General features: G+C 45.6%; 2 pseudogenes; both read left to right on the forward strand.

Moving 5' to 3' along the window:
• The window catches only part of LOC123161668 (lichenase-2-like), a 6,092-nt pseudogene extending 2,341 nt beyond the window's left edge, over window positions 1-3,751 (forward strand).
• Window positions 3,752-10,238: 6,487 nt separating this feature from the next.
• The window catches only part of LOC123158761 (lichenase-2-like), a 33,884-nt pseudogene continuing 33,227 nt past the window's right edge, over window positions 10,239-10,895 (forward strand).

Here is a 10,895-nt window from a genome sequence, read left to right on the forward strand (position 1 = left end):
GCAAGTGCATTCGAGCACTACCTTTCATCAAACAATTTTACCCAGACAAGATGTACAAAGCTGAAAGCTACAAACTTCCCTTGCATAAAAACTCAAGAGTTTTACATGGTATCTAGTACATACCTGGATGTGGCAGTCCAGCGATGGATCACTCATCTCTGTAAAGACCCTTCAAACTGTCCACGGGCTTCCACATTTGGTTCCGAGGACGGACGACCATGGCCAAGGAGACCATTGCTTTCACTGTGCAGCACGCCGGCGGACAAAAGCGTTCACCATGTCAAGCAAAAAAGCTAGGGAATAAGCTAATGATTTAGGGGAAATCATCAAGAAATAGGACAACTTCTCTGAAACCGGCGGCGGAAGGCATAGGCTGGAGCTGCGGCATCGGTGGTGCCATGGTTACCCGTGGGTGTCTTCGCGTCTGCTGCCTGGCGGCCGCCGCAGCCTTGCGGTGATTAGGTTTCCAGAGATCAGGCGAAAATGGGAAGGAGGCGATTTCATCGTGTGTGATGTGAACTTCTGAAATCACTCCCTTACGATGCGCCGCTCAGCCCGCTCTTGCTTGATGTCGATCGATCTCTCCCAAACGTGGCCAGTGGACGTAGAATTAGCCCAGTTATCATTCTTTAGGAACATTAGCGCAGCCCAGTCCAGTCGTATCAACGCCAGAGCACGAACCTGGGGGCCCCTCGTTTCTGGGGGGCCGGGGCGGCCACCCCCCTGCCCCCCCCCCCCCATCAGGGCCGGGCCTGGACCAGCGGTGGGGAATGGTTCCGAGGATGGTGGGGCGGCGGGGGCCGGTGGTCCGTTGTGGTGGCTAGGGAAAAGATCGGGACGAGGAAGAAGTGAACCGAGGTGAAAGATGATGCCCTTGACGTTGAATCTTGATTCGACGGTTGAGGTTGAAAGCTAGAAATCGACTGACCTCTTCAAAATTTTCAGTCGACTGTTTTGTAGCCACTCCCGAAATATTCACATGAAGCTAGCTAGTCAAAGTTCATTTCTTCCTTTAAGGTAGTCCCCTCGGGCACTGTCGAATAGTCAAAGATATACAATCTCGTCCCAAATTAATTATTTTAATTTTTTATCTAAATATGGAGCAATGTTCCTTGCGTGCATCTAACACCAACTCGTCACTACAAAAAACAATATTTAAGTGGGGCATCAACCACTAGAGTCTAGAGGGTGGAAGAGATAGAAAAAAGTTATGGAAACCTAGAAGCTACATGCATGCATCCATGCATGCGTACAAAATTTCAGTTAAACGTCATGCGTACAAAATTTCAGTTAAAGGTCTTTTTCGGCGAGATCCCTCGCCAGAAGGTGAAAATGCTGCTGCTACGGCCCCTTGCGTTCGCAAATCACAACAAGCAAGCTCCTATGGCTCGCGCGAACCCGCGCCCGCCGCTAGCGGCGCAGCCTTGATCTCCTCCGGCCACCATTTCAACCGCCGAGACTAGATCCAGACTACTCTCTGCGTCCTCTCTCGGTTGCACTCCTTCTCCCCGCTAGGCTCTCAAGGTGCTGCCCATGGCGCTCACGTCCGTGTCATCTTCTCCAACTCTGTCAGCCGCCATGATGACCGTGGCTACTCTTGCATCCCGCAAGGCCGCCCAGCTGCTAGTGGCCGCTTGTCCTGTGCCGGCATTTGACTCCCGCCGAGGCCGGTTGTGGGAGCCAAGGTTTTTAATTTCGGAAACAAAATGATTTCGGACCTCGCCGAAATATGCGAAATTTCAAAATTTTTGCATATTTCAGAAATTATTTTAACATCATGTAAATTTATTTTAAAATCAGTTTGAATCTGCATCAAATTTTCAGGGTTAAATATATTTCAGACCCACTAAAATATGCGCAATTTCAAAAATTTCACTGAAATTTCGTTGAAATATTTAACCTTAGTGGCATCATCTCCGGCACTGCATCCTCCCCTGCCCGGCGTTGCTGCGATGTCCACCCTGGGCGCATCGTGTGTTGCTGCAGATTCCTGTGCCCCTGGCCTAATGGATGGCAGGCTTGGGTCCCAGCCGCCGCCACGGCTTGGGTGTCTCCCTTCCCCGGGCTGTGGTGCTCGCTTGTTGTGTGTTCAAGAATCGCTGCCATTATATTCTTTCTTAGCATCTCCAATGCTGACCCCAAACTGAACATCATATCCATCTATAACAGACATGTTATCCGAACACTGATATGAAAGCCGACCATCCAACCAACTATATAACTTAAATATCCGTGTCAAACAACAACATTTCGCCAAATAGCTAGCACGGTTAGTAGTGTCTGCATCAAACATACGTATATACAATTGCAGATTAACATTCCAAATCAGTGTATACATACATATGTCCACTATATATGTAAATGAAGAAAAAAGAGCCAAACATTGCGCCAACGAGTCTACTATATCGTGTTGCACTATTTGGCGGAAGCTAGCTAGTGTGTGTATTTCTTTTTTAAGAAAAAAGAGAGCCAGCTTGCGGCTTCCGCCATTTTAGCTACAACGGAGCTTGCGCCATTTGGTGTAGGGAGAGAGAGGAAGATAGGAAAGGACATAGTGCGTGGGTACGTACGTGGCGCATTTTGGTTCCTGATGTGGATTTTCGGACTCCTCAAAGCCCCATTTGTTTGGCTCCTATTTGCTGGAAAACGGACATCCGGACTCGCCCGTGGCCAGATGCTGACTGTGTAGTTCCAACGCTTGCGGGAGCACTATCTTGGTGTAAAAATAAATATTTTTGCATATGTGGCTGCCTGATAACAGGTTATTTTCTCAAGATTAAGTAACCAAAGTTACATGCATGTACCTCACGCGCATGCAGGCGTCAAGTCCATCGGGGTATGCTACGGCATGAGCGCCAACAACCTACTGGCGGCGATTACTGTGGTGGGCATGTTCAAGTCCAACGGGATCAAATCGATGCGGCTGTATGCCCCCAACCAGGCGGCATGCAGGCCGTCGGCCTCACTGGCATCAACGTGGTCGTCGAGACGCCTAACCACGTGCTCTCCAACCTCGCCGCTAGCCTGGCGGCGGCCGCCACGTGGGTGAGAATCAACATCCAGGTGTACCCCAAGGTTTCCTTCCGGTGCGTCTGCGTCGGAAACGAGGTCGCCGGCGGCACCACCCGGAACCTCGTCCCGGCAATGAAGAACATGCATGGCGCGCTCGCTTCCGCCGGGCTGGGCCACATCAAGGTGACCACGTCGGTGTCGCAGGCCATCCTTGGTTTGTACAGCCCGCCCTCCGCCGGGTCCTTCACCGCAGAGGCGGCCGCGTTCATGGGCCCCGTGGTGCAGTTCCTTGCCCGCACCCGTGCACCGCTCATGGCCAACATCTACCCCCTACCTGGCCTGGGCCTACAACCCGAGTGCCATGGACATAAGCTACGCCCTCTTCAGCGCATCCGGCACCGTGGTCCAGGACGGTGGCTTCGGGTACCAGAACCTATTCGACACCACGGTGGACGCCTTTTACACGGCCATGGCCAAGCACAGCGGCTCTAACGTGAAACTAGTGGTGTCGGAGAGCGGGTGGTCGTCGGGCGGCGGCACCGCGGTGACTCCAGCCAACGCCAGGTTCTACAACTAGCACCTCATCAACCACGTCGGGCGCGGAACCCCATGCCACCAGGGCGCCATCGAGACCTACATCTTCGCCATGTTCAACGAGAACCAGAAGGCCAGCGGCGTGGAGCAGCACTCGGGACTCTTCTACCCCAACATGCAGCACGTCTACCCCATCAGCTTCTGATGGAGCTAGCTGTCTAGCCAACTTCCGTGTGTCTATACGTATACTCATTAAGGCTTCACTCGTTAAGCTCGTGCTCGTTAAGGCTCGCCTTGTAAGCTTGTTCAGCTTAACGAGTAAAAACTCATGCTCAACTCTGTTCATTAAAAGCTCACTAAAAGAGTATAATGTATTATGGCCTGTGTAACAAGAGTGTGGGTGTAATTTTTACAAAAGAATATGATGACTATAAGTGGAGGTGCGCTAGTTTGTTCCCTGCAATGGCTTGGATTGGATTAGATTGAATAGATGAGTTGACCTGCCACAAGAATGTGGTTACAGAAGTGTTATACTAACGAATTTAACGAGGTACTCGTTTGGAGCTCCTCTTATCTCCTCTTTTCACACGGGAGGTAAGAACGTAAAAGTTAACCAGATATATTATATATTATTACCTCTCATCTAAAAAGAAGAGGTAAGAGGTAAGAAGGTAAGAGTTAACGAGCTAAAATCAGTGCTTGGCTCTGTTCATTAAAAAGTGAGCTACAAGCTAAATGAGCCGAACTAATGAGTGTTCATTATGCTTGTGAGCTTTTGGTCCTGCCCTAGCCAAGGCAGCTCAGATGCTTACGTGTGGTTTGCTATACTAATACTAGTGTATGTATGATTTACGATCTCCATTCTTAGATTTGATCATACATTTGATAAGTACACACATCTGCACGTAAGTAGGCACTATATTATAGGGTTCAAAATTTCATTAAAATTTGACAAAAATTGTCCAGAAATAATTTGAAATATATCTGCGAGGACCCAATTATTCCTATAATTTTGAAATGTTTGCACTAACTCCAAAATATATATAAGTTGGAATTTAGAAACACAATTAATCACCCTCAAATTCAGAATTCAAATAATAAAGAAAGAATCACATGGGCATGGACATGGACATGGACATGTTACTTTTTCGATAAAGGGAATATATTAATATCATGAAGATACCATTTACATCCAGCCTCAGCATCAACAAGATATTGAATGACGTCAACGATGCACACAACAAAGAACAAAACTAAAAAAGATAGAAAACTAGAAACAAAGACCCGTGTTATTGATGAAAGACTCGCAACAACAACACTCTAATCCCCTCCAAACACAACACCCGGATATAGAAGAGGTTCTCCGAAAGCGGCGCCTTCAAGAAGAAAACAATACATAAGAGTTGTCTATCGCCCCGTCAAGGATCGTGAGTTTTCACCATGGAGAGTTTCCCAATATATATCCCCAAAAAATGCCTTCAAAAGACCATTGCCAAGTAGAACCAATGAAGGACATACCTTGGGCTTTCACCTTGGAAATCGTGACTCGGTACTCGAGAATCGCCCCAAAATTGTTTTCCACCCTTGTTGCCGCCCCCTCCTACCTATGCCGTTGCTGCAAGTCCTCAATACCCGACACACAAGAAAAAACATGTGCCGTCAGGCTTCAATGCAACTAAAACTCCCATCTGCCATTACTAGTCTTCGTTCGTCTCCACCATCACTTTCTTCACCATTGTAAATGATGTGGAAACCTATACTTAAACATGTTCCATGGCATAGGAAAGACAACGCAACTTCGCGACACGCCCTCACGAGGCCTCTCTGAGCGAAGATGAGGGCTCGCCCGTCCCGATCAATTCCGATCTAGATATCCAGTGGCGCCATGTAGCAGGACATGGCAGGACAATAATGTCAAGAACTGCTCTTCCAAGCCATTAAGAACATCGATAATCTTGTTGTAACTATCGAATTCAAGTGACAAGATGCAAGGACAGCAGCTTGGTCTTACCATTCACAACGAAACTTCATGGAACTCATGGCTACTGTTGGTTCCTATCTGCTAATTCGATGCCTGTCTCCCTCAAATGAGATATCTTTACTATTCTTGGTGTCGAGCTGACCAGATGCAGTTGGGACCAACTTCGTGGTCAACGGCGAACAACCGACAAGGAGGTGATCGACGACGGGCAGACCTGTGAATCACAACCCATAACTTGGAAATGGTATCAGTTAGAAAGACTGCATAGAATTGAAACATACGCAAAGATGTGTCTGATTACAAAATAACAAAAAGATATTACCGGCACATTTCTGTTATAGTGATTGGTTATATTCAAACTATACACAAGCCCTTATTGGTCGATGAAGAAACACTATGCAAGAAGTACTTCCAATAACAGCGCCGCACTTCCGGGAGAGCCGAAGAGGCCTCTTCTCTTTGTCCTAGCACGATTCCCATCTTTCCTCTGGTACCACACCAATAACTCCACGGTTATTGATCAATTTCTTCCAATCAGTCTAGTCGTCCACAATCTTCTCCCACCTGAACCCATCCACAAAGATTGAACAGGAACGGTGCACGTTGCTACATGCCGACCATAAACCACATGTAAAGAGTGATGAAGATGCAAGTGATAGCTACCCTGTACGTCTGTCCAAACATTTCGTACACAACCAGCAGAATCATCAACTCAATGCCCTTCCGAAAATGTTTGTGAGAATAGAGTGAGTAGTTCTCACCCAATATGGCGGGAATAACTCTATATGCACTGAAATGGTGAGTTTTGGTCCCAAATGAAAATCTGAATGAAATATATGCCAACTGGAGTTGTATAAGCACAAAGTCACATAATCATGTTCTGAATCCTCTTTCCATACCAATATCCATCATCATGGGTAACGCCATCACAAATCGAAGTTGCACTAAAACTCACCAAAACAATACAGGATTTCTTGCAACTAAAGAACCAATAGCAAAAGCTTATGATGATATGATATTCTTTACAACCAACTTAGATGCTTTACTTATAAGACCCCTTGTAAGGTGCAAAAGACGATCGATCACCATAATCAACAAAGTAAATCTCAAATAATCAGAATGTGGAAGCATGAAAGGATTTTTCTAATGCTAAAACTCAAGACAACAAGTAGATTTGTGTGACAAATAAAAATACAAAGGCATGTAAGTAGCTCAATGAGCTTTTTGCTCAGGGCTGTAAGACTTCTCGTGTTCAAATCGCATATCAGATTTCCTCTGCATATATGTTCATCAAAAACATCAAAATCTCTTGCATAACACTGAAATAGGCATTACACATTTATTCTAGAGTTCCAAGATAACCAAAACAGAATCCACATAATTTAACTGACTCAAAACTAAATTTCTATATCTAACTACACAATGAGTTTCAACTTGGCCATTTTCTTCTCCTCAGCCTTGCCCAACGCTTTGACAGTAGATAGCTCACTCCCCTATGGGGTGTGGTAGAGTTTGCATAGTTCAATATCACCCCCAGGGGCAAGACACGTGTTGCCGGCGAGCACATACTCTCTCACCGCATTCATCCCAGTCGTAAGCGTCCTTCATGATGAATGAGAGCCTCCTCTTGGTTCCTTCACTGAGAATAATTAAACCATCATCTTGATATATATTTCAGTTCCGACTATTTTCCAGCTCCTCCTGATTTTTTATATTAAAATTTTATACTTACTATATTGTTTTCTTAAGGCGTATACTTATTTATTACCTGTTTAAAATATATTTTTAACACACATGTTTGGCATACTAAATAAAAAAAGATAGTTAAATATTAGTTATATTTTTTTTCTTACAAATTTCTAATGTATATCATTGAAAAAACTCATGTGTTCTCCTGAATTCAATTTCTACTTTGAAACAAATATATATTTTTGGTTCCGATACTTGTCTAAATTATATAGTTTATACATATATAGTTGATATCTTTAAAACTTATGGTTTATCAAATATTGTAAGAGCAGTTGTCCTATATGATTAGGAAAACATATCTATTGAACATTCTAGAGTACAAATTTAACCATATGTGAGGGACTGCTCAAAATATACATACGCTTTGGAGCACGATTTATAAAATTTAACAAAATATTTATTAAAGCATATGTGAGAGATTACAAAATGTACAGATTTAAGAACACGTGCGCACACACACACACACACACACACACACACACACACACACACACTAAGGCCTCACAATCAATTAAGGTCTTTAACTTGAAATGGGATCATCCGATTTTGACTGGGTCAACAATATCTCAAGAGGCTCTCTCATTAAATTAGTTTAATTCACTATGCTCCATAATTTTGGAGAATTTCATTCGATCAAGGTATTCAATTTGAATTCGGTTCAAGGTTTTGACTAGGTCTAGGATTTTCAAAATCAATCGGGAGGAATGGCTTATCACTAGTAGAAACATGGCTTTGGTCATAGCCGAATCGGAGCAATAATCCCGGTGGCGTTACGAACCGGGACTAATGTGAGCATTAGTCCCGGTCCGAGTGGTGCAGCTCTCAGTCCCTGTTCGAACGGGACCTTTTATAACATCCCAAAATCCTAAATTTCAGAATGTTATATTAAATAAATAGTTTTCATTGATTGTTTGATTGTGGTGTGGTTGCTTGTGTGAAATTGAGTTAAAATTGAAACTTTATGAAAGTTAAATGAGAGGGATAAAAGGACTTTCCCAAACATTCATTTTGCATTTATGATCTCCTTGAATTCAAATTTATTTCATCACAAAACCCTAGAGTGAAGATGATATGACTTGTTCCATTTAGTAAATGAAAAGGGTTTCGAAAAGATTTGAATTCCATCTGAAAATATTCCAAATTCGGAAACTTTATGCAACTCAATGAGTTTCACGAGAGAAGATAAAATAACTTCTTCAAATGCTAAGAAAGACAGTTGGAAGTTTCAAAGAATCAAATTGAAAGTCCCTTTGTAGTTTTTTTGAAACCCACTTTCAATTTGGAGTTATTTGGTTTTTATTCAAATATTTTTCTCCAAAAATAAAATATATGGAAAATAGAATAAAATTATTCCCTATAGTAGAAAAATGGAGAAAAATGAGTTTGAAATCATTTTGGCATTTTAAAATATTTTATTTGATTTTTAAATGAACTAGTAGCACTTGTTTGCTTTATTTAATTTTTGTGGATTTTATTTGACGCTAAAAATGTTCATGTTTTAGAAAATCTTTTTCTGAAATTTTGATATATAATATGCCTATGTTATATTTTATTTTATTTGGTTTTATTTTATTTTGTTGTCTGTAAAATTGTTTTAAAAAAAATTCGTTTCGGACTGAATTGGGCCGAAGCCCAGCCGGCCCAGCCAAGAGCCCCGTCTCCGAGCTCGGGACGAGTCCCGAGCTTGCATGCCCCACCATCGCGCGTGTCCACCGCGGATTCGCGCCGCCACCGCCTCTTGCCCCTCCTCCACGCCACTCGTCGCCCTCCCCCTTTATAAGCGCAGACGCCCCCCCCCTCTCCTCATCAGCCGCCGCCTCCCCTCGCAGCGCCGCTCCGCCATCGCCCGCACCAAGCCACGCCGCCGCCTGCTTGCCTCGCTGCCGCCGCCGCAGATCGCGCTGCCCTCGCCGCCCCGCACCGCTTCCACCGCCGCCGTCCGTAGCCACCGCCGCCGAAGCCGCCACTCGCCTCGTCACCGAAACCGCCGTTGGACTACCGACGTCCGAGCCCCAATCCGCCTTCGCCCGATCCGACCCGCTGGTTCTCCAGGTCCGCTAATAACCATCCCCGGTTCGTCAGTTTTCTTTTTAGGTTTCGGTTTAAAAACCCGGTTTATTATTTTTGTTTAGTTACTTAGCGAACGTCAGTTCGTTAAGCTTCTGTAGCGAACGTTTTCATTAGATTAGGCACAGTCCATTGTTCAGTTGTGAAGAAGTCTAATCCTATTGCTCTAGGTGGAAGTTCAACTTAACAGTCTCCACTGAAAATTCTGGTATATCAAACATTGTTTGGAACAGTTGACAAACTTATGTGTCTCGAGATCCGGTGGGGGACCGATGGATTATGGATGGGCTTAGGCCCATATAAGACAATAATCCCTAGTTAATCTCTAAGGCCCATGCATGTGTACGGCAAGTGGTGGAAAGTGCGGGAAGTTTAGTCCCATACTGCTATAGTAAGAAGAGTGGGACCTCTTTATAAGGGCTGCTCTACCACTTGCTATTGGGAGCTTGGGAATAGGAGTTGTACACGCGCGCTCCTCTTCCTCCGCCGCCCGCCTCGCCTCGCCACGCCTCGCCTCGTCACGACGCGCGCATGCGCCACGGGTTGCGGGAATGAGCCAAGCCGAAGCAGACTCGGTCGTGGGCCTGGCCCAGGCCCATCTACCTGACGGCCTATATAAGAAGGCGCTGGCCAGTGGAGTGAACCCTAACTCAGTTCACTCACTCCCTCTCGTACAACCCTAGCCGTCATCTACTGTTCCTCTCTTTGTACTGCTTCCGGCGATCCCATCCCGACGACCGCGTGCAGAGTTGGTTGGGAGAGCAGGTGCCTCCGGAACCATGTCATTCGAGATCCTGCCCGGGAGAACAGCAATAAGGTTTTTGGGGGAGCGTCTCGACGCGACTGCTCCCGATTCGTCCGCCTCTGTTTCCACTACTTCCTCTACATCGACTCCATGGCTGACGACGAAGTCGCCAAGAAGAAGGCCTTGGCTGATGCCGAGGCTGGTGCTGCCCCCGCCGCGTTGGCCTGGACAACCGGAGGATATGACTCGTTCATTCCCTATTTGCTCGTTCATGTGCTAGCCGTATATATGCTGTTTATAGATGTTTTGGTTCTATGTACTATACGTGCTCACATGCGTAGGTATCGGTGTGAGATGCATATCGTATTTGCCATGCTTACTGTTTGCTCGTGGATTAAATTAGTCGGAAAAGTGCTAATATTTCCAACACAGTTAGTAACGGCCAGCCGTTGTGTGGCGCTGTAGGACCTAGAGTAGCTAGCTACACGCAATTCATGTTTCCCTCAAGACGATGCGCAGCTGATCGGATCTCTGTCCAGCGCGGCTGCTGCTTGCTCCAAGAAGATAACCGCCTGTCACGGCCGCCGGAACAAGGAAGCAACCAACTAGAGAATTCCAGCAAGGCAACGACGCCGGTCGGGTGCCTGTAGCGATCGATCGGTCTAGTGACGACGGACGGGACAAGGTGTGCGCCGCCGGCCACATAAGCAAGGGGAATGATTAAATGTCCTTTCGGTTGTGTATGTAACTGGGGCTCTGCATTGCCGGCCATACACAATTTCCACTTCACTTCTTTCTCTTCTTTTT

Source organism: Triticum aestivum, chromosome 7B (genome assembly GCF_018294505.1).
Source record: "Triticum aestivum cultivar Chinese Spring chromosome 7B, IWGSC CS RefSeq v2.1, whole genome shotgun sequence".
Classification (NCBI taxonomy): Eukaryota; Viridiplantae; Streptophyta; class Magnoliopsida; order Poales; family Poaceae; genus Triticum; species Triticum aestivum.